This window comes from Cervus elaphus, chromosome 32 (genome assembly GCF_910594005.1).
Source record: "Cervus elaphus chromosome 32, mCerEla1.1, whole genome shotgun sequence".
NCBI classification, from domain to species: Eukaryota; Metazoa; Chordata; class Mammalia; order Artiodactyla; family Cervidae; genus Cervus; species Cervus elaphus.
Genome location: NC_057846.1, coordinates 15,329,543 through 15,351,683, shown reverse-complemented (window position 1 = coordinate 15,351,683; position 22,141 = coordinate 15,329,543). Strand labels below are relative to the sequence as shown.

Genomic DNA, 22,141 nt, shown 5'->3' with positions numbered 1-22,141 from the left:
TCCAGGCTGTGCTGTGGTGACAGCGCCTCCAGATCTTAGCGTCTTAAAGGAGCCAAAGTTGATTCTTGCTCAAACGACTCAAACCCATGAGGGCCCAGGTGCTCTGAGTAGACCCCACCCCCGAGGAGCAGCCACCACTGTGGGCGCTGCCAGTCCTGTTGTCCAAGGAAGGCGTTCTTAGGACTCTCATGCTGGCGATTAAGGGCAGAGCCCTGAAGGGACACGTCAGACACCTTCCTGACTCACGAATTTGGTGGTTTTTCAGACTGCAGTAAGAATAAGCTATATTTGACCTGAGATGCCGCACTCCATCACAGGCCTAAGACACAAGACAGAGTCTCTGGAATGCAACGCACTTTCCCTCTCCTCCCACACAACTTAAAAGCTGATTCCATTTGGGGCATATCCCTGCAGGCTCAGGGTGTGACCCAGCCCCAGTCTACACCTAGATTCTGAATACACCAGCCTTGGACTGGACTGATGGGGCTCAGGCTCGCCCAGGACTTTGGGAAGAAGCAAAAGCTTAGAAGACCACAGTGGGCACAGGTGAGCTCCCAGCTACATGCCCCAGGACTGCATCCAGGAGTGGGCAGGTCTTTCCTGTCTCAGACAGCCAGACATGAGCCAGCCCTACACGAGCACCCAGAGCTCAGAGGCATCAGAACAGGCCTGTGCTCACATCAGGCTCTGAGTCTCCCTGAGGTTTGTAATTAACTCCTGGGCATGGTCTGCTTTGTAAGGGACCTTGGCATGAAGCTTAAGGAAATACATCATATTGTCATCACTGCAATATTACAGGAATTGCTGCTGCTGAATGGTTCTCCCTGTGGCTGCGGACCTGAAGCCTTTATAAAGTGAGCGAGCACACCATCCTGTCCAGTCTCAGCTGGGAAGCCAGCCAGCCATGAGGGTCTACTAACTTCTCTTTGTGTTGCTCTTCATGATCTTGCTGCCTGTTCCAGGTAAGAAGCACTGGGAAATGACAGGGCTGAATGGATTGAGAATTTGTCAGTCAGAGTCAGCCCTCTCCATTCATTTGGGAATTTTAGATAAAGGAGATTTATTGCTTGGGAACTAGACATTACCAGTTTTTCTTTTTTTTTTTTTTTTTCTTGACAAAGACCATCAAGAAGCTCAAAGTAGCGTCTCCATCCCTTCTGATTTACTCTTAAGAGACTAATCAGCTCACAAACCATCCCTCCATGGGAAGATTATTATACCTGTTCATGAGACAGGAAGAAAGTGATGTAAATCTTTAATACCAACAGGAAAAATGAACTTAATCTGAGGACAGAAGCACAGGTTCCCTTTTATTAGCTTAGCAGTTGGAGGTACAATCTTTCCGTCTCTTAAGGACTTAGGGGACCATCTTGGCCCCCGCTTCCCAGGTGTCAGGTCACAAGAGGGCTACTAATGTCATGCAACTTTCTCAGCTGAGCTGAACCCACAGAATCATTGTTAGTAGTTAGCCCCACATTCTTCTTTACTCCAGATGGTAAAGAAAGTAGAATAAGACATATAAGAACAGAGAATGGCATCATATAACTTATTAGGGAGATTTCAAAAGCCTTGAACTTGCACCTCGGCCTTCCTAAAACCTTCTGTGTGCTCCGTTTCTTCACCACAGGCAATGGCGGAATCATAAGCTGGTTACAAAAGTATTATTGCAAAATAAGAAGCGGCCGGTGTGCTCTGATTGGCTGCCTCCCAAGGGAGGAACAGATAGGCCACTGTTCCCTGAGTGGCCGAATATGCTGCCGGAAGAAGAAATGAAAAGTCCAGAAACACGAGGAGAATGTTACATAGTGTGAAAATGCCTCCTTGAAGACTCCAGAAGCCAAATCAAACTAAAGACTTTTAACAAAAAATTAGAAGCCTGATTATTATCATGATTATTTTTTAACATTCTGTTTATTGTGCTGCTTGTTACCAAATAGGCAACTTAAAAAGTGTTAATGACTCCCCTTTAATTCAAATAAAGTATAATCCCTAGAGGAAGCCACAAGAGGGTCTCAACTGATGTTCCAAAGATTGTCAGAATTCATTCCTCTTTCACAACTTTCACCCCACAGTGAGGCTGGACCACTTGTTCTTTCTGAAACACTTCCTTTGCCTTCTATCACCCATCTGAGCTGTGCAGTCTGTCCATCTATCATAGCATCTCCCCAGCAAATCCATCTCTTAAACTTCAGGGCATCCCTGAGGGTCTTGCCAGGGCCTTCTGAGCACTTTCCAGCTCAGAGACACGGGATCCTGGCTCCTCCTCGACCTTGCCCTTAGCTTTCCTCTCACTCTTGCCTCTGTTCTGACTGACCTCAGGCCTGGATAAAATCTCTCCTTCAGCTATGTCTCCAAACCCATCTCTCAGGGGCACCTCAAATTCTACCTCCTTCTTAAAAACATATTTGTTTCCCCAACAAATATGATCTTTCCTTTTAAAAGAGTTCTGATTTGAGTGCTTCTGTGTCCATAAGATTATTCAGGCAAATATACTGGAGTGGGTTGCCATGTCCTCCTTTCTGTGAGCTGAAGTACATTCCAAGGCCCTGTAACTATTCAGTGGTCTCTGGAGGTTGATACAGAATGATTCGAGCAAATGTGGTGGCAGGCCCATCACCCCCAACAAGAGCCCCCAGTCAAGGAACTGAGTTCTCCGAAAGAAGGGGCAAACACTCAAAGACAACAGCTTGGACCCCACAATTCAACATTAAAGAAAAAAAAGGATGTGATGGGACTGTATGCTGCCCTTCTACAGTACACAACTAAGAACCAGGCAAAACCTGTGAAACTACTGATTCAGACTCTGCCACAAGCAATGCAGGACGGTAATTGAGGAGAGCAGAAAACAGGTAGGTGAAAGACTTCCCCGGCGGTCTGGGGCTGGGAATCTGTGCTCCCAAAGCTGGGGGCCTGGGTCCACCCCTGGTCAGGGACCTAGATCCCACATGCTGCAGCTAGATTCTGCCTACTGTGATTAAGGTCCAAGGCAGACAAATTAATGAATCAGCTAATTAAATTGTAAAAATATCTGTGCTCAGCCATTTAAAAAAAAGAAAAAACAACTGAAGTGAGACTTATGGCATCTCCAGCCTCTGCAGATTTCCAGGCCTAAAGCATAGGGAACAAGAACCCAAACAGGCCAACAATTCTCATGAGTCAAAGAGAGTGGGGTCAAAGTTCAGAGAGTGCAAACATCTTCACTTCTGGACAGAAAACCAGCAACCGGGGACAGAAAACCAGCAACCGGCGTCAGGATCAGGGCTGTGTGCCTGTGTGCTAAGTCGCCTCAGTTCTGTCCGACTCTTTCCCTCTGTGGACTGTGGAGTTGCTGAAATCATAGGGGAAAACTGTGCTTTTCATTCAATTCTAAAACTGCTCTAAAAAAATGAAGTCTATGACACTAGGCGCAATTTTGGTTCCGCCTTATGGAATAAACTGTGATGCTAAGATTCTAGACCCTATCTTCAGTAAACAAATGATCATTTCAGTAAAAAAAGAAACAAAAAAACAAGAAAAGCAAGAATCAGATATTAATTATCTATTAAAAAACCCACTTGAGATATCAAATATAAAGGCAAATGGATTAAAAATGATCGGATGGAAACAGATATGCTGCTTCTGTTGTTTAGATGCTCAGTCGAGCCCAACACTCTTGAGACCCCTATGGAATCATCCAGGCAAGGTTACTGCACCGGGTTGTCATGCCCTCCTCCAGGGAATCTCCCCCTCCCAGGGATCAAAACCATGTCTCTGCATCTCCTGCATCTCAGGCAGAGTCTTCACTGTTGAGACAACAGATATGCTGTGGAAACATTAATTTAAAGAAAACACAGGAGGCTGTATTGGTTAACTGACAGGCTTCCTGGTGGCCCAGATGGTAAAGAATCTGCTTGCCATGTGGGAGACCTGGGTGTGATTCTTGTTTTGGGAAGATGCCCTGGAGGAGGGCATGGCAACCCACTCCAGTGTTCTTCTCTGGAAAAGCCCCATGGACAGAGGAGCCTGGCAGGCTACAGTCTATGGGGTCACAAAAGGTCAGACACGACTGAGTGACTAAGCATGGGACACAATCAAGTACTTCTAGAACAAGGACAAGATATGGAGAGGGGTATTTATCCTAATGATAAATGTTTAATTCATCAAGAATACATATGATTACTGAATCAGAATGTACTTAACAAAGGAAGTTTAAAATTCTTAAGAAAACTTATAGGAATGAGCAGAGAAACAGACAAATTAGCAATTACAACTGGAATTTCCCTGGCATCCAGTGGTTAGGATTCCTAGCTTTCAATGCAGGGGGCACAGGTTCCGTCCCTGGTTGACCTCTTATATCATATACAAAATTAAACACAAGATAGATTAAAGGTTTACAAAAACCACACAACTCCTAAAAGAAAGCATAGGAGAAAAATTGTTTGGCATGGGTCTCCGCAAGGATGCTTTTGAGCTTGCCACCAAAAGCACAAGCCACAAAAACAAAGCTAGACGATAGGATCCATCAAACTGAAAACTTCTGCACAGCAAAGGAATCAATGAACAACCTGAAAAGACGGTGTTCTTCTAACGCTCCAGGGATCTCTGAGGCTGGAGGAGATGGCAGCAGTGCTGCGGGCAAGAGAGTGGGGTGAGAGAGGGTGGTCACATCCCAGGTCATGTCCGAGTCCCTGGGATGGCCACCTGGTGTGGGTACTTGGCTTCACATAGGCAGGAATTCAAGAGCGAGTCACGGTGAAGTGAAAGAAGGTCAATCCAGGGAGGAAACACGCTACACAGAGAGCGTTGGCCATCCTGGAAGGCAAGCCCAGCACCAGGGTATCGGGCTGTCAGTGTTTATAGGGGGGGTCATTTCATAGGCTGATGAGTGGGAGGAGTGGGTCAGCTATTTTCAGGAAAGAGTAGGGATTTCCAGGAACTGGGTCAGCACCCACTTTTTGACCTTTATGGTCAGCCCTGGAACTGTCATGGCGCCTCTGGGTGTGTCACCTAGCTGCTGCGTTACAAAAGGATTTAAAAAAAAATTTACTTCAAGTCTTAGTTGCGGTATGCAGGATATTCACCTCAGCACACTGGTTTAGTTGCCCCACAGTAAGTGGAGAAGGAAATGACAACCCACTCCAGTATTCTTGCCTGGAAAATGCTATGAACGGAGGAGCCTGGTGGGCCAAGGTCCATGCGGGTGGCAAAGAGCTGGACACGACTGAGCGACCTCACTTTCTTTCTTTCACGTGGAATCCTAGTTCCCAGGCCAGGGACTGACCCACATCCCCTGCATTGCAAGGCAGATTCTTAACACTCAGACCACGAGGAAAGTCCCGGTCATTCTTTCAGAGGTTGTGCCCCACCCACTTCCGGCCTCATCTGCACCAGATAGCTGGCCTTTGACAACGCTTTGGGAGCTCTTTCCTTACAGGAGAATGCCCTGGTGAGGTTCTCAGGACCCTGTGCTAACTGCAGACGGCAGGAAGGACCCTGTGAAGAGAGGCTGATTTAGCTCCAAGTTACACCACAGCCTCTTAGCATGCTGAGGCCTTGGACACACCTTTTTGTTGGATTTGCAGCCAATTTTAATTGACTTTTTAAGTCAGTTTTGCCTGTGGCCTCACACATGGCTTTCTAGTCCTCAGGACCATCTTGTATAAAACTTGGGTCATACCTACCTGGCGGCTTTGTTTAGGGGAACTCAAAGTGATAACTTGAATACAAGTGGCCAGCTACTGAGCAAGGCTCATTGCAAAATATAAGTGTGGGACAAGTTCAAAGAAAAAACTACTAAAAGTGTCAGTGGGGGAGCACAGCATTAGACCCAGCCCTGGTCCCTTTCTGAGGACAGGTGTGACCAGGGTGTCACCCAGGTGACCATCAGAAGCCATGGCACCCACCCCATCCACAGGAGAAGGGAACTGGGAACAACAGCCTCTGCCCATCAACACCCAGGGCTCCATGCTGAGAACACCTGAGTTTGTGGAGTCATAGATTGAAGGGCTTTGGTCTTCAAAACCTTATCTGTAGGACTGGGACACCCCTTCTTGCCTGAGGAACTGATGCACTCTCCCGGAAAGACACTGCCTCAATTTCCTACTCACAGGTTAAAGGTTTGGAGACATAGCATTTATCTTCCCTTTAAAGAATGAGACCCTGAATTGCCTCTCAGCCCAGGCATGAAGCAACCATGATCCACATGGCCTTGTTTGGCTTTGAACCTGTGAAAACTAATAATCCATTTAGAGTTTAATAATATTAACCCTTCCCTCTATCTTATATTAACTCATCTCTGATTTCTGGGGAGCCACCCCATGGTTTCTTGGGTGTGTGACCTCCTTGCTGAAGCAACAGGACCCTTCCCTGATGGACAGAGATGCCCCTGGGCTGTATCTCCAGATTAACAGCTCTGCAAAGCAGTCATCTTTAGATCTTGCCTAGGAAAAATAAGCCACTGCAATTGGAGAGTTCCTACAAGGGCCATGTCCCACTAGTGAGGAACTGTGGCAAGAAACTCTCTTGAAACTCACCATGGCACCCTGCAAGCCTTTTGGAAACTTCATTCTATGAAAACTCATGCCCGGTCTTAGACATAAAACTGCATCATCTTGCTTAAACTGCATCTTCCTTAAAAGAAAAAAAAAAAAAACTCTGCATCTTCCTTAAAAGAAAAAAAATATCTGCTGTGCTGCAAACCATAGATCATTAAACCACACCAATTTTTATTTTGTTTATTTATTTAGGCTACACCAGGTCATCCTTGTGGCATGTGGGTTCTAGTTCCCTGACCTGCTATGCTTCGGAGTCCAGTCTCACCCACTGGACCATCAAGGAAGTCCCGGAAAACAGCATTTTTAAAAATTACATTTAAAAAACACTTTGAATTGGAGTATAGTTGACTAATGATGATGTGATGGTTTCAGATGGACAGCAAAGAGACACAGCCATGCATATACAGGTATCCATTCTCCAGCAAACTCCCTTCCCATTCAAGCTGTCACATGACATTAAGTAGAGTTCCCTGAAAAACAGCATTTTCAATGAAGAGCCACTGTAGACAACGATTTAGTCTCACTTCTTTCTCCAGTGTAGTATTAGAGCATGCATGTAAATTAACCCTGTAGCATAGATTTTGAATGCAAGGTCCATAAATAAACAGATACATATATATATATATATATATATATATATATATATATATATATATATATATATATCTTATGTATCAGTTCAGTTCAGTTCAGTCACTCAGTCGTGTCTGACTCTTTGCCACCCCATGAATCACAGCATGCCAGGTCTCCCTGTCCATCACCAACTCCCAGAGTTCACCCAAACTCGTGTCATCAAGTTGGTGGTGCCATCCAGCCATCTCATCCTCTGTCGTCCCCTTCTCCTCCTGCCCCCAATCCCTCCCAGCATCAGGGTCTTTTCCAGTGAGTCAACTCTTTGCATGAGGTGGTCAAAGTATTGGCGTGTCAGCTTCAACATCAGTCCTTCCAATGAACACAGGACTGATCTCCTTTAGGATGGACTGGTTGGATCTGTATAGATAATGATATATATATAAGTAGATGATGTCTACCTCTCTCAAATATCATGTAGAGCTAAAGGTGAGGGAATCATGATCAAGACAACTTATTTTCCATCAGAAAATTCCTATGCCTGGGTGCCAGCCAGGAACTCTGTTGGAGGCAGCCTCCATGGCTTTGCTGAGCCACAGCAGGGGACCTGAACAGGACTGAAGTTCTGGAGGCTCCTTCAGGACCAGGTCCACCCGGGGTACCCACATTTCTAAAGGGCTTGGAGTTCTACTCAGAGCTGCATGGCAAGCTCCATCCTGAGCTTTAGCATTTCTGAAAAGCCGGGTCAGTGTCTCTCCAGCACTGAGATGGATGGATGTTACTAAGTGAGGGCTGTTACTAAGTGATGGAGGTCCCCCTTAACCCAGTTAAGGGGTCCCCACTGCTGGGCCTTTGTGATACTAGGCTGGGGAGATGCGTTCAGTGGCAGCATCATCCTCCCACTCTGTCTCGGATGAAAGGAAACGGATAACCATCTGCCCATCATGTGTCCCACTGAGATTTTATGAGACTGGCATGTGAATGTCTTGCAGTGAATTAAGAAAAGATTTTTTTTCCCTCCTTCTTTTTGCCCTTTTTCATCGTTCTCCACTTTAACTGTTCCTAACCTAGATTCTGCACTGATAACCAAGTTTCTTCTTCTCAGAAGACTAACTGATTATGCAAACTACATCCATCACCTGGAGCCCTCCATTTCTGCAGGAGTCACATCTGCATCTGTTATCCTTTAACTTATTCTAGCCACATCCTGATACTTAATGCTATCGCATCATAAACCTCCCCTTGTATTTTATTTTTCCCCTCCATTGCTCTGTGGTACCTCATGTTGATGCTTAACTTTACGGTACACTCTCTTGGAAGTCACCCCTAGTCGTTTGCTTTCCCCCTTCTATATTACAGTAAGAAAGTTGCCAGAAAATCCCCAAAGGACAATGGACCAAACCACCATGACCAATTGCCAGACCCAAAACCGGCTACATGGCTCTGGCCTTGACTGTTTCCAAACAGCCCAAAAAGAGATCATTCAGGACCCCAAGACCTCTTGTGATGTATCTCCCACCCCTGACTGTGAGCACCAATTGTATGATGCCCTCGATTCCCAACGGAGGGGAATCGGGTTCCTTGAGGCAAGAGCCTACTGTGTTCTCCCTTCTGCCAGCTTAAGGGTTAAAGCCATCTTTCCTTTTGCTCCAAACTCTGTCTCCACAAGTTTTATTCAGCTTCCGTGGGCAGAAAAAACCAAGATTTTTGTGGCGACTGTTGCTGCCAACCCGTACCAGGCTAGCTGGCGTGGGGAGAGGGTTGGGACCACTGGGTCTCTTCCCTCAGGGCCCCAGGGGCCAGAAAGAGGATGGCTGTCTCTGCGGATGCTGGGAGTCAGCAAGTCTTGCCCAGGGAGTGAAACTGCCTCTGAATGAGTTAGTCCCTATTTGGGCCTGAAACAGCCTTTCAGGAAAACAGTGTATGTGTTAGTTGCTTAGTTGTATCCGACTCTCTGCAACCCCACAGACTGCAGCACACCAGGCCCCTCTGTCCATGGGACTGTCCAGGCAAGAACACGAGTTGGTTGCCACTTCCTCCCCAAAAGAACTAAAGAAATAAAGAAAGTGGAGTCGCTCAGTCGTGTCCGACTCTCTGCAATCCCATGGACTGTAGCCCACCAGGCTTCTCCATCCTTGGAATTTTCCAGGCAAGTGGACTGGAGTGGGTTGCCATGTGCTTCTGAACAGGAAAACAGTGGGCCAATTCAAAGCCCCGGAGGGGTGAGGGTGGGGCTGGGGAGCGGGTAAGCCAAGGTTGAGCAGGAAGTCTGTGCCCCTGTCAGGGGAGAGAGGCCCCTGGGCCTTGCCATACCCTTGCCCAACAGCTGAACTGACTTCCAGAGAGAAGCATCTGGTCAAAAGGGCAGCAGGAAAGCTTTTTGTGGGGTTTTCAACAGCCTCATTAGCATAAGAGAGACTGACCCTGCTCTGTGCTATAAAGGCCACTCCCAGGACACACAGATAGAGACTCAGTTAACCAGTTCATAAGAACCAAATCCACAGCCAGCGCGGAATTCCTCCCGGAACCTGGGACCTTTATAAAGTGGCAAGCGCAGCCTCTTCTCCAGCGTCAGCCCCAGAGCTCCGGCTGCCAGCATGAGGCTCCATCACCTGCTCCTCACGCTCCTCTTCCTGGTCCTGTCTGCTGGGTCAGGTGAGCTCCTGGGAGCCCCGGGGGAGCCGCGGGCTCTCTCTCCTGTTTCTACCTCCTTCTTTCCTGCTACCCTCATCTACACGGGGTCAGACTAAACCCACCGTGTGTGATGCTTCTGAGAAGCCAGCGCTGAGTCCTTAGTAGCGAGAGGGGTCTGAGAACCGCCCTGCAAAGTTCCTGGCTGTTTCTAAGCCACTCTAGCGAGTCAAAGCTTCTGAGCCCATCTCCTCATTGGTGTCATGAGGAGGAAACAGAAGATGCCTCTGTTAAGTGACTCTCCTTTGTATCTTTTTCATAAAAGCAAGAAATCTGATTTTGTCCCATGACAGAGTGCAGAATGTTGCTTTATAAATCTTTCTACTTGAAGGGTGGCGGCTCTGGGCAACCAGAGAAGTCCAGAGGAGAGTCAGGCCGAGCCTGGGCTTCGGGAGCTGCTCTTGGGACAATCGGTGCTGAGTCTCCTCAACACGAAGGTCCTGCTGGACACGTCGCTGACGATGCGACCCTCGCTCCTCAGCTGGGAGGCACCACATCCAAAGCAGTGTGCAGGATCGGATGTCTAATTTTCTTCTTATCCTTGATATTTCCAGAAATAGGATGAAAATATGTAGGAAGAAAGGAAAGAGGGAGGGAGGGAGAGAGAGGATGCGGAGACTGAGACCTGACAACTCATTAGATGTCAAAATGAAGTTGAAAAGCCCTTGTCATCAGTGTTGTTTATGATTGTAACCCAACTCTTACACAGTGGCAGGGAGAGACGCCAGGGGTATAAGGATGACAGCCACTCAGTGCCCGGGGCCCGGGTTCAATCCCTGTTGGGGGAACTAGAGGGACCAGAGGTGCCTTGCGGTCAGGGGGAAAAAGGCCTGTGACGGAGATGGAAAGGTGGCTGGTCAGGAAGAAACCACAAAGGGAGGAGGACATGAGAAAGGCGGGAAGGCCGCTGATCAGGAGGAAACCACAAAGGGAGGAGGAGAGGGGCTGACTCTCTCCAGAGCTGAGAGCTCTGAGTCAGTAGAGATAATGATACAAAATTTGTTTTCCGAACCATTATCACTCTCAGTTGTAAGTTACGTTGAGAGTAAGTTCTCTTTAAACAGTTCTTACACTGTCAGCTGCATCTTTTCCTCCTATCTCAGCTCCACTACTTGACTGACTCCTTGTTCTGGAAAACTAAACAGTGAAAATAGACGCCCGCGGGCCTCTTCTGACTCCTGGCCGGAAGGTGGATGTAGCAGAGCTTACGGGTCTTAGCCCTCGTGGTGGAGCTGACCCCGCACACAACCATGCTCCTCACGCCCCAGTCCCTCAGCCTCTGCTTCTGGAAACGTGAGGGTCCACCGGAGCCCGGGCAGGGTCAGCATCTGCCTAGAAACTGTTCCACGGTGTCCTGGACTCACATCCTGTTGTCACGAGGCCGTGTCCGCATCTCAGCACAGAAAGCCCCAGGGCCTCACTCAGAGGGCACACAGCTGCCCTTCTCGAGATGCCGCTTTTCCTGCTGACACATTCTTTCCCTCTTCATTCTCTTTTTAGGATTTACTCAAGTAATAAGAAGTTCTTTACGCTGAAGTTTGAATTTTGGCAACTGTGTGCCGTTCCGGTGCCCTGGACACATGAGACAGATTGGCACCTGTTTCGGGTTTGGAGTAAAATGCTGCAGAAGGAGATAAAAGAAGGCGACGAGGTGGCCAGGACAGATGCGGAGTCAGAAACTGCACCCTTCGACAGAGCATCTAAAAGTGAAACCAGAATAAATTTTGTTCAAAATTAAAGAATTGCCCACTGGTCACTGAGGTTGTTGTGTGGTGTCTGATCCCAGGCGAATTCTGAAATCCCTGAGGATGGTCTCTGAGCTCCTTACAGGAACCATGGGGGAATCTTACTGGGTGCTCGGATCCCCCTGTTGCTTGGGGGCCTGACCTTCCCCAGCCCCTCTGTCTGCTGTCCTTCCTGCTTCCCGGCCCAGGGTACTCTGGCCTGCCCCTCATCTCCCCTCAAACATGCACCTCAGGGGTCCAGAATCACCGGAACACCAGTCCCGTAGGAAACCCCCGTCCCCTGCTTCAGGAGGAAACCCCTTGCACTGTCCCCCTGCAGTCCTCACTTCCTTTTGGTTTATGCTTCTTACTCCTGCCTGTGCACATATGGATACACTTCCGATTCCCTTTTGGGCTGTAAGGTCTGTATAGGCATGGACTTCTCCTATTCCTGGATGTGCCGGGCATTGAGCCGAGACATAGCTTCACCAACTGTCATCAGTTGAATGACACAGTTGTCATGGACAAAGCATGTCTCTCTGTGCGAACATAATAGGATGCAACCAAATGTGATGGAAAGCACAATTCAGTGAAGACAACACAGCACGGAACACAGAGCCTGCCAGGGCAGGGTGAGCACGCGGAACTCAGCCTGCTTGCAGTTTCTTCAGAGGGTTTCCCAGTTAAATCAAGAGCCTTGCTGGTGCAGGCAGTATGTGTGAGCAGCTCTCTGGTCTTCACACTAACTCTTCCCTCAGTGCAAGCTGAGGTCACCAAGGTGATGGTGTTAGGAGACAGGGCCTTTGGGAGGTGATTTGGTCATAAGTGTGGGACCCTCCTGGGTGGAATGAGGGCCTTTATGAAAGAGGCCCCAGAGAGATCGCTCACCCTTGTGCCCTCTGAGGACACAGGGAGAACACCGCCGTCCACCAGCCACCTGCTCTGTCTTGATCCTGGAGCTCCCAGCCTCCAAATCTGAGAAGTAGAGGTCTGTTGTTAATCAGCCACCTATTACAATACCACATGTAAAATAGATAGCCAGCGGGAATTAGCTGTATCACTCAGGGAACTCAGACAGGGGCTCTGCGACCAGCTGGAAGGGTGGGATGGGGAAGGAGATGGGACAACGTTTCAGGAGGGAGGGGACATGGGTGAACCCTTGGATGATTCTTGTTGATGTATGACAGAAAACCTCGAAATTCTGTAAAGCAATCATCCTTCAATTAAAAAATACAGTGCAAAAAAAGAGCCACCTAGCCTTTGGTGTTTCTGCTTTAATAGGCTGAAAGGGCAGACACCTGACAAGTGAGAATTATAGCACAGGTGGAAATATGGTACATAGTCATTGGCCCTTAAGATAAGGAAATGACCTGGATTAACTGACTGTGCCCAATGCCATCTCCTTACAAGGAGCCTTAGATGTGGAGGAGGGATGCAGCTCAGTGTCAGAGACGTGGGCTGAGAGACTAAACCAGCCCTGGCTCCCACTGACATGGAGGGGAGCCATAAGCCAAGGAGGGATGGCATCTTCTAAGCATGAAAAGGATGGAAGCCTCCAGAAGGAACAGCATCCTGCTGACACCGTGATTTGAAGCCAGCGAGACCCATTTGGGACTTTGGATCCTCAGAACCACAATAACAACTATGTGTTCCTTAAAGCCAATTAGCTGGTGGCTATTTGTGAAGCTGTAACGGGAAATCAATACAGCAATCACTTAAAATCATGCCTTGAGCCTAAAATGAGGAGCTCAAATTTTTTTCACAGAAATGCCCATGGTGCATGTGCCAACTCCTTTTCATCTCAAAGGTTGTATTTGCGACTCAGTCTTACATTCATATATCGTATATCCCTTTTATCCTTTATTTTTAATTTTTTTTTATCATGGAAAGTTTATCTGACATTGAGTGTGGTTTGGTGGGACTGTTTATTAAAGTTTTATCATATTCTTTATTGGGATTTCAATTTTTTATTTTTGCTTGACTTTTTAGGTGTTATTGTAAATGTATCTGCTGATGTTTTATTGCCATGACATTTCTGAGTGTCGTGTTGGACTATTGCATGGGAGGAATGCTCTTCTCATTTCAGCACCAAGAAGACGATGGCTTTTCCATGTGACTCATGAACCAAACAGCTTCCTGCTCTGGTCCATAGCCAACGATTCCACCTGGGTCCTGGATCTCATTTCTCTTGCTTACTTGTGGGTGAGGCCCAAATCAGCTCCACCTCTTGCCTATATCTACTCAATCTATTGTGAATGCAGTGGCACCCCACTCCAGTCCTCTTGCCTGGAAAATCCCATGGACGGGGGAGCCTGGTAGGCTGCAGTGTGTGGGGTCCCTCGGAGTCAGACATGACTGAGCCATTTCACTTTCACTTTTCGCTTTCATGCACAGGAGAAGGACATGGCGACCCACTCCAGTGTTCTTGCCTGGGAAAACCCAGGGACGGGGGAGCCTGGTGGGCCGCCGTCTATGGGTCACACGGAGTCAGACACGACTGAAGTGACTTAGCAGCAGTAGCACTGCATCTATAAAAACTAACAGCAGGGATTGACCCGGCAGTCCAGTGGTTAAAGACTTCATGCTGCCCATGCAGGGGGCTGGATTCCATCCCTGGTTGTGGAATTAAGACTCCACATGCTAAGGAAGAGGCCAGTAGTTCCAAAACAGACAAACAAAATACACCCCCTAAATGCCAGTGTTTAAAATAATAAAACCTAAAAGCAGGAAACAGTTCTTCATTGACATGAGAGCAATCATGAGCTCAGTCTTCTTTGCACTTAGTTTTTCAGCAAAACTCTTCAGAAGGAGTGTCTGCAGCCCCCACTTCCTCTCATCCTCTCAGGGGGATTGATACCATCAACTCTGGCTGGTCTCACCCCTCTCCCCCAGGATGACTCCTGCCAACATGGATCACAAAGCATCCTGTGTGACCTCACTCAGCCCTTCCTCTGCCCTTTTTTGCCTGCCCCTCACTGTGTGGCAATGGACAGGGGCTCTCGGGTGTCTCTGCCTGAGTGGATGGGCCACAGTCCACCTGAGAAGGGCGGAGGAGCCAAGTGTAAGGTAGGTTTTTGGGAGAGAGAGAGAGACATCGGTGGTTGAAGAAGGGGTGGGAATAGATGCCTAACATTTAGGGAGTCAGTGTAAAGGATCGCTTTCCGTATACGGGTACGAGAGAAATGTGACCCAATGCTTTTAGTTTATGCTTTCTTTTCTATTATTATAAAAGTACTATTGCTGGGGCCAACGAAGTAAAACCCTCACAGCTATTCTGTAGCATTAGGTAAGACTTATTGAAACAGCTTACTGCAAACACTCATTCTATTTTTAGGTTGATATCACTAAATTAAAATAGATCTCTACTTAGTGAAAGATTCAAATGCTGATCAAAAGATTAAGTGAAAATATTTTATTTCTAAGTTGCCTCATGACAGAGAGAAAAAAGTCAGAACATACAGTTCATGTAAGATGGAAGAGAGTCGGGTGAGTGAAGGCTAGAGGCCATGATGTATTATGACAAGCTTTGACCTGTTCTGTTGGGAATTAGTGAGTGGGTGCTTGTGCTCAGGAACACTTTGGCATAAAGAAACTTAATGGGCTCTCTCCAGACCCTCAAAACTCTAAGGATTATGCCTGAGCCTTCCTTCCTTTGCTCCTTGCCTCCTTCTCTCCCTGATTCCCTCCATTCATCCATTTATTCATTCACCCATAGGATGACGTTTCCATACTAGGGCCTGTTCATACAGAGGTTTGACTGACTACCTGCTCTATGCCTGGCTCTGTTCAAATGTGATATAATAAAACAGGACTTGTTGCTTTAGAAATTTACATATAAAGCTAAAGAGAGATATGAACACTCTAAAGCAAAACTGAGATGGAGAGAAGGAAGAGATGGAGAAAAATTTCAGTTATTTACCTGGTATGCGTGTGTGCTGAGTTACTTCAGTCATGTCCAACTCCTTCCAACCCCACGGACTACAGCCCATCAGGATGCTCTGGCCATGGGATTTCCCAGACAAGAAAAGTGGAGTGAGTTATTTGACATCCAGGGGATCTTGCTGACCCAGAGATCAAAGCTGCATCTCGTGCATTGGCAGGTGGGATCTTTAGCACTAAGACCACCTGGGAAGCCCCGCAGCTAGTACCCTTCTATGCTTTAAACTTAAGAATATGTTGATTTAATACCTGTAGTAAGAAATACTCTAGCCTATAAAGCCTCACCTGGTTGTGGTCTGTGCAAGAGATGACCTGGTAAGCTTGCTTAGGATGGATCAGTCTCTCTGGAAATGGTAGCAAGAAATATGTTGAGAGTGCAAAAGGAGAGAAGACCATTTCTGTTTCCAAAATTCTTTTTGCTTTTTCATTGCAAAAGGTGTGTGTGGGGGGGGGCGGTGGGGGGGTGGGGCGGTGCTGTATTTATTCTGAAAGGATAAAGAGACAGATGCAGAGATATGCAAAAAACTGAATAAATAAATTAATAATTTCTAAACAGAATGCAATTTTTAATGATTTTTCTCAAAAAAAAAAAAAAAAAACAAAAAGAAAAAAACCCCACACCTCAGAGCCATGAGGAGAAGTGACAACCAATGTGGAAACCCTGACTTCCTGCAAACCTCTACCTTTACAAAAGGGAGACACTTGGGTCTAGGACCCTGAGTCCACAGATGAGACACCCTCAACTTACTCCCAGGCCATAACTGAATATCTCTAGTAGGGACTTCCCAGGTGGCGCAGTTGTAAGGAAACACAGGAGACCCAGATCCGATCCCTGGATCAGCAAGATCCCCTGGAGTAGGAAATGGCAACCCACTCCAGTACTCTTCCCTGGAAGATTCCATAAACAGAGGATCCAAGTGGGCTACATACCCCGGGGTTGCAAAGAGTCCAATCAGACAGAGCACAGTACCACCACCAGTCGGAATACAAGTCCTTTCTCTCTATCTGTTGGTAAAACTCTTTCCCAAATCGCCTGCCCAATTCAGGTGTGCCATCAGACAGCGCCGGGTCGACCTGGAATCCAGAAAGCTCCTCTTCCATCATGGGTTCCTGTACCTTCTCTTCCTCTTACTGATATGTCTTAACCAGATGACATCAGGTAACCAGTGGCTAAGCTGGCTTCAAACTTGGAGCCTGGAGTAGGGAAAGTCAGGTTGATTGCTCATTCAGTGATATGCTGAAATATATAGCAACTGAATAATATATTTGAAAGAAGCATGCATATACAATATGCTCCATTTTTCAAATAAGGAAAGAGAAGCTTAAAGTGAAAAATAGTCTCCCATGACTGCCCTTAACTAGTTGGTAGTAAGTCCATAAATTGTAAAGCTGATTTACAATGTAAAGATAACATGTACAGGAGACTTTACAGGTTCCAGGTCATTTCATGTGACTAACAGTAACACTAATAGCAATAGTAAATTATATATTGACCACTTCCTCTTTACTCAGACACCACAACTTTTAATGTCTTATCCCAAATGTATTCCTCACAGCACTATTTACAGGATAGGTGCTTTTAATCCCGTTTTTCAGCTGGGACTTAGAAATAAGGTAATTTGTTCAAAGTCGTGCAGGTTCTGTGAGAAATACCGTTGGTAGCTTGATAGGGATTGCATTGATTCTATAGATTGCTTTGGGTAGTATAGCCATTTTGACAATATTGATTCTTCCAATCCATGAACACGGTATATTTCTCCATCTGTTTGTGTCCTCTTTGATTTCTTTCATCAGTGTTTTATAGTTTTCTATATATAGGTCCTTTGTTTCTTGAGATAGATATACTCCTAAGTATTTTATTCTTTTAGTTGCAATGGTGGATGGTATTGTTTCCTTAATTTCTCTTTCTGTTTTGTCATTGTTAGTGTATAGGAATACAAGGGATTTCTGTGTGTTAATTTTATATCCTGCACTAAACCACAATGAGGTACCATTACACGCCAGTCAGGATGGCTGCTATCCAAAAGACTACAATGAATAAATGCCGGAGAGGGTGTGGAGAAAAGGGAACCCTCTTACACTGTTGGTGGGAATGCAAACTAGTACAGCTGCTATGGAGAACAGTGTGGAGATTTCTTAAAAAACTGGAAATAGCACTGCCATATGAACCAGCAATCCCACTCCTGGGCATACACACCGAGGAAACAAGATCTGAAAGAGACACGTGCACCCCAATATTCATCACAGCACTGTTTATAATAGCCAGGACATGGAAGCAACCTAGATGCCCATCAGCAGATGAATGGATAAGGAAGCTGTGGTACAAATACACCATGGAATATTACTCAGGGATTAAAAAGAATTCATTTGAATCAGTTCTAATGAGATGGATGAAACTGGAGCCCATTATACAGAGTGAAGTAAGCCAGAAAATAAAGACCATTAGAGTATACTAACACATATATATGGAATTTAGAAAGATGGTAATGAGAACCCTATATGCAAAACAGAAAAAGAGACACAGATGTACAGAAGAGACTTTTGGACTCTGTGGGAGAAGGCGAGGGTGGGATGTTTCGAGAGACCAGCATCGAAACATGTATATTATCTAGGGTGAAACAGATCACCAGCCCAGGTTGGATGCATGAGACAAGTGCTTGGGCCTGGTGCACTGGGAAGACACAGAGGTCTCGGGTAGAGAGGGAGGTGGGAGGGGGCATCGGGATGGGGAATACATGTAAATCCATGGCTGATTCATGTCAACGTATGACAAATACCACTACAATATTGTAAAGTAATTAGCCTCCAACTAATAAAAATAAATGTTAAAAAAAAAAATCATGCAGCTTGTGTGTAGGGAGGACTTTAACTGAAGCCCAAGTGGGTTTGATTCCAAAGACCATGTTTTTATTAAGTATTCAACAATCCCAAAAAAACAAATTTACTTACTGAATTATGTGAACAACACATTTATAGATTTGTTTAATATATTTATATATTTGTGTATATAAACAGCAAGTACTTTAGCTTGAATGTGATCTCTGAATCACTTGGGACATACTTATCCTACCAGACTGTTTGTTGATCACCTGAAATCCAAGTTAAACTGGGTGTCCTGCATTTTCCCTGCAGCCCTCCTCAAGTGACAGCATGCTCCAGGCTGTGCTGTAGTGACAGTGCCTCCAGATCATAGGATCTAAAAAGAGCCAAAGTTGATTCTTGCTCAAACGACACCAACCCGTGAGGGACCAGGTGATTTGATCAGGCCCCAGCCCTGAGGAGCAGCCACCACCGTGGGCGCTGCTGGTCCTGTTGTCGAGGAAGGCGCTCTCAGGACTCTCATGCTGGCGATTAAGGGCCCCAGCCCTGAAGGGAAACGTCAGACATCTTCCTGACTCAGGAATTTGGTGGTTTTCAGACTGCAGTAAAGAATAAGCTATGTTTGACCTGAAATGCCACACTCCAACACAGGCCAAGGACACAGGGCAGAGTCTCTGGAATGCAGCCCAGTTTCCCTCCCTTCCCACACTAGTAAAAGCTGATTCCATTTCGGGCATATCCATGCAGGCTCAGGGCATGATCCAGCCCCAGTCTACACCTAGATTCTGAATACACCAGCCTTGGACTGGACTGATGGGGCTCAGGCTCGCCCAGGACTTTAGAAAGAAGGCAAAAGCTTAGAAGACCACAGTGGGCACAGGTGAGCTCCCAGCTACATGCCCCAGGACTGCATCCAGGAGTGGGCAGGTCTTTCCCGTCTCAGACAGTCAGACCTGAGCCAGCCCCACACGAGCACCCAGAGCTCAGAGGCATCAGAACAGGCCTGTGTTCACATCAGGCTCTGAGTCTCCCTGAGGTTTGTAATTAACTCCTGGGGAGAATGGGCATGGTCTGCTTTGTAAGGGACCTTGGCATGAAGCATCAGGAAATACATCATATTGTCATCCCTGTAATATTACAGGAATTGCAGCTGCTGAATGCTTCTCCCTGTGGCTGCGGACCTGGAGCCTTTATAAAGTGAGCGAGCACACCGTCCTGTCCAGTCTGAGCTGGGAAGCCAGCCAGCCATGAGGGTCTACTACCTTCTCTTTTCATTGCTCTTCTTGTTCTTGCTGCCTGTTCCAGGTAAGAAGCCCTGGGAAATGACAGGGCTGAATGGACTGAGAATTTGTTAGTCAGAGTCAGCCCTCTCCATTCATTTGGGAATTTTAGATAAAGGAGATTAATTGCTTGGGAATTAGACATTACCGGCTTTTCTTTTTTTTTTTCTTGACAAAGATCATCAAGAACCTCAAAGTAGGGTCTCCATCCCTTCTGATTCACTCTTAAGAGACTAATTAGCTCACAAACTATCCCTCCATGGGAGGACTGTTATACATGTTCATGAGACAGGAAGAAAGTGATGTAAATCTTTATTTATTTATTTTATAAATCTTAATATCGACAGGAGAAAAGGAACTTAATTTGAGGACAGAGCACAGGTTCCCTTTTATTAGCTTAGCAGTCGGAGGTACAGTCTTTAGGCCTCTTAAGGATCAGGGGGACCATCGTGGCCCCTGCCTCCCAGGTGTCAGTTCACAAAGGGGCTGCCACGGTCACTCCACTTTCTCAGCTGAGTCGATCCCACAGAATCATTGTTAGCAGCTAGCCCCACCATCTTCTTTACTCGAGATGGTAAAGAAAGAGGAAAAAGACATACAAGAACAGAAAATGGCAACAGATAACTTATTAGAGAGATTTCAAAAGCCTTGGACTTGCACCTCGGCCTTCCTAAAACCTTCCGTGTGCTCCGTTTCTTCACTGCAGGCAATGGTGGAATCATAAGCGGGTGACAAAGGTATTACTGCAGAAGAAGAAGCGGCCAGTGTGCTCTGATCGGCTGCCTTCCAAATGAGGAACAGATAGGCCGCTGTTCCCTGAGTGGCCGAAAAATGCTGCCAGAAGAAGAAATGAAAAATCCAGAAACAGGAGGAGAAAGTTGCATAGTGTGAAATTTCCTCCTTGAAGACTCCAGAAGCCAAATCAAAGACTTTTTACAAAATTTAAAAGCTTGATTATTATCATGATTATTTTTTCACATTCTGTTTATTGTGCTGCTTGTTACCAAATAGGCAACTTAAAAAGTGTTAATGACTCATCGTTAATTCAAATAAAGTATAATCCCTAGAGGAAGCCATAAGAGGGTCTCAGATGATGTTCCAAAGATTGTCAGATTTTATTCCTCTTTCACAACTTTCACCCCGCAGTGACACTGGACAACTTGTTCTTTCTGAAACACTTCCTTTGCCTTCTGTCACCCATCCGAGCTGGGCAGTCTGTCCATCTGTCATAGCATCTCCCCAGCAAATCCATCTCTGAAACTTCAGGGCATCCCTGAGGGTCTTCCCAAGTCCTTCTGAGCACTTTCCAGCTCAGAGACATGGGATCCTGGCTCCTCCTCGACCTTGCCTTCAGCTTTCCTCTCACTCTTGCCTCTGTTTTGACTGACCTCAAGCCTGGATAAAATCTCTCCTCCAGTTATGTCTCCAAACCCATCTCTCAGGGGCACCTCAAATTCTACCTCCTTCTTAAAAACATTTTTGTTTCCCCAACGAATATGATCTTTCCTTTTAAAAGGGTTCTGATCTGAGTGCTCCATCTATGAGTCCTGCATGATTTTTACATTCACTACATTTGCATATTTCTAATCTTCATATTTGGCTGCAGGATTTTGAAGGGCACTTCATCATTTAATCACTCCTGGCCCAATTGTTTTCACACAAAAGCTGCTCAACAAGTGTTTATTGTGACCCCATGGACTGGGGCCCACCAGGCTCCTCTGTCCATAAGATTCTTCAGGCAAAAATACTGGCGTGGGTTGCCATGTCCTCCCTTATGAGAGCAGAAGTACACTCCAAGGCTCTGTAACTATTCAGTGGTCTCTGGAGGTTGATACAAAATGATTCCAGCGAATGTGCTGGCAGGCCCATCACCCCCAACAAGAGCCCCCAGTCAAGGAACTGAGTTCTCAGGAAGAAAGGGCAAACACTCAAAGACAAGAGCTTGGACCCCACAATTCAACATTAAAAAAAAGAAACGACGTGATGGGACTGTATGCTGCCCTTCTGCAGTACACAACTAAGGAACCAGGCAAAACCTGGGAAACCACTGATTCAGACTCTGGCACAAGCAATGCAGGACCATAGTTGAGGAGAGTAGAAAACAGGTGAGGTGAGGGACTTCCCCACCTGTCTGGGGCTGGGATTCTGTGTTCCCAAGGCAGGTGCCCTGGGTCCACCCCTGGTCAGGGAACTAGATTCCACATGCTGCAACTAGATTCTGCCTGCCGTGATTAAGGCCCAGGGCACCCAAATTAATGAATTCGCTAATTAAATTTTTTAAATCCTGTCCTCAACCATTTATAAAAAAAGAAAAGGAAACAAGTCAAGGACACTTATGGCATCTCCAGTCTCTACAGATTTCAAGGCCTAAAGCATAGGGAACAAGAATCCAAACAGGCCAACAATTCTCCTGAGTCTAAGAGAGTGGGGTCAAAGTTCAGAGAGTGCAGACATCTTCACTTCTGGACAGAAAATCAGCAACGGGCATTAGGATCAGGGCTGTGTGCCTGTGTGCTAAGTCTCTTCGGTTGTGTCTGACTCTTTGCCACTCTGTGGACTGCAGAGTTGCTGAAAGCATATGGGA

The 22,141-nt window shown here is 46.4% G+C and overlaps 2 pseudogenes; both read left to right on the top strand.

The window, feature by feature from the left end:
• Positions 1–451: 451 nt before the first annotated feature.
• On the top strand, positions 452–20,626 carry LOC122687803 (annotated as a pseudogene).
• LOC122687816 lies at positions 9,424–11,547 on the top strand (annotated as a pseudogene).
• Positions 20,627–22,141: the final 1,515 nt, after the last annotated feature.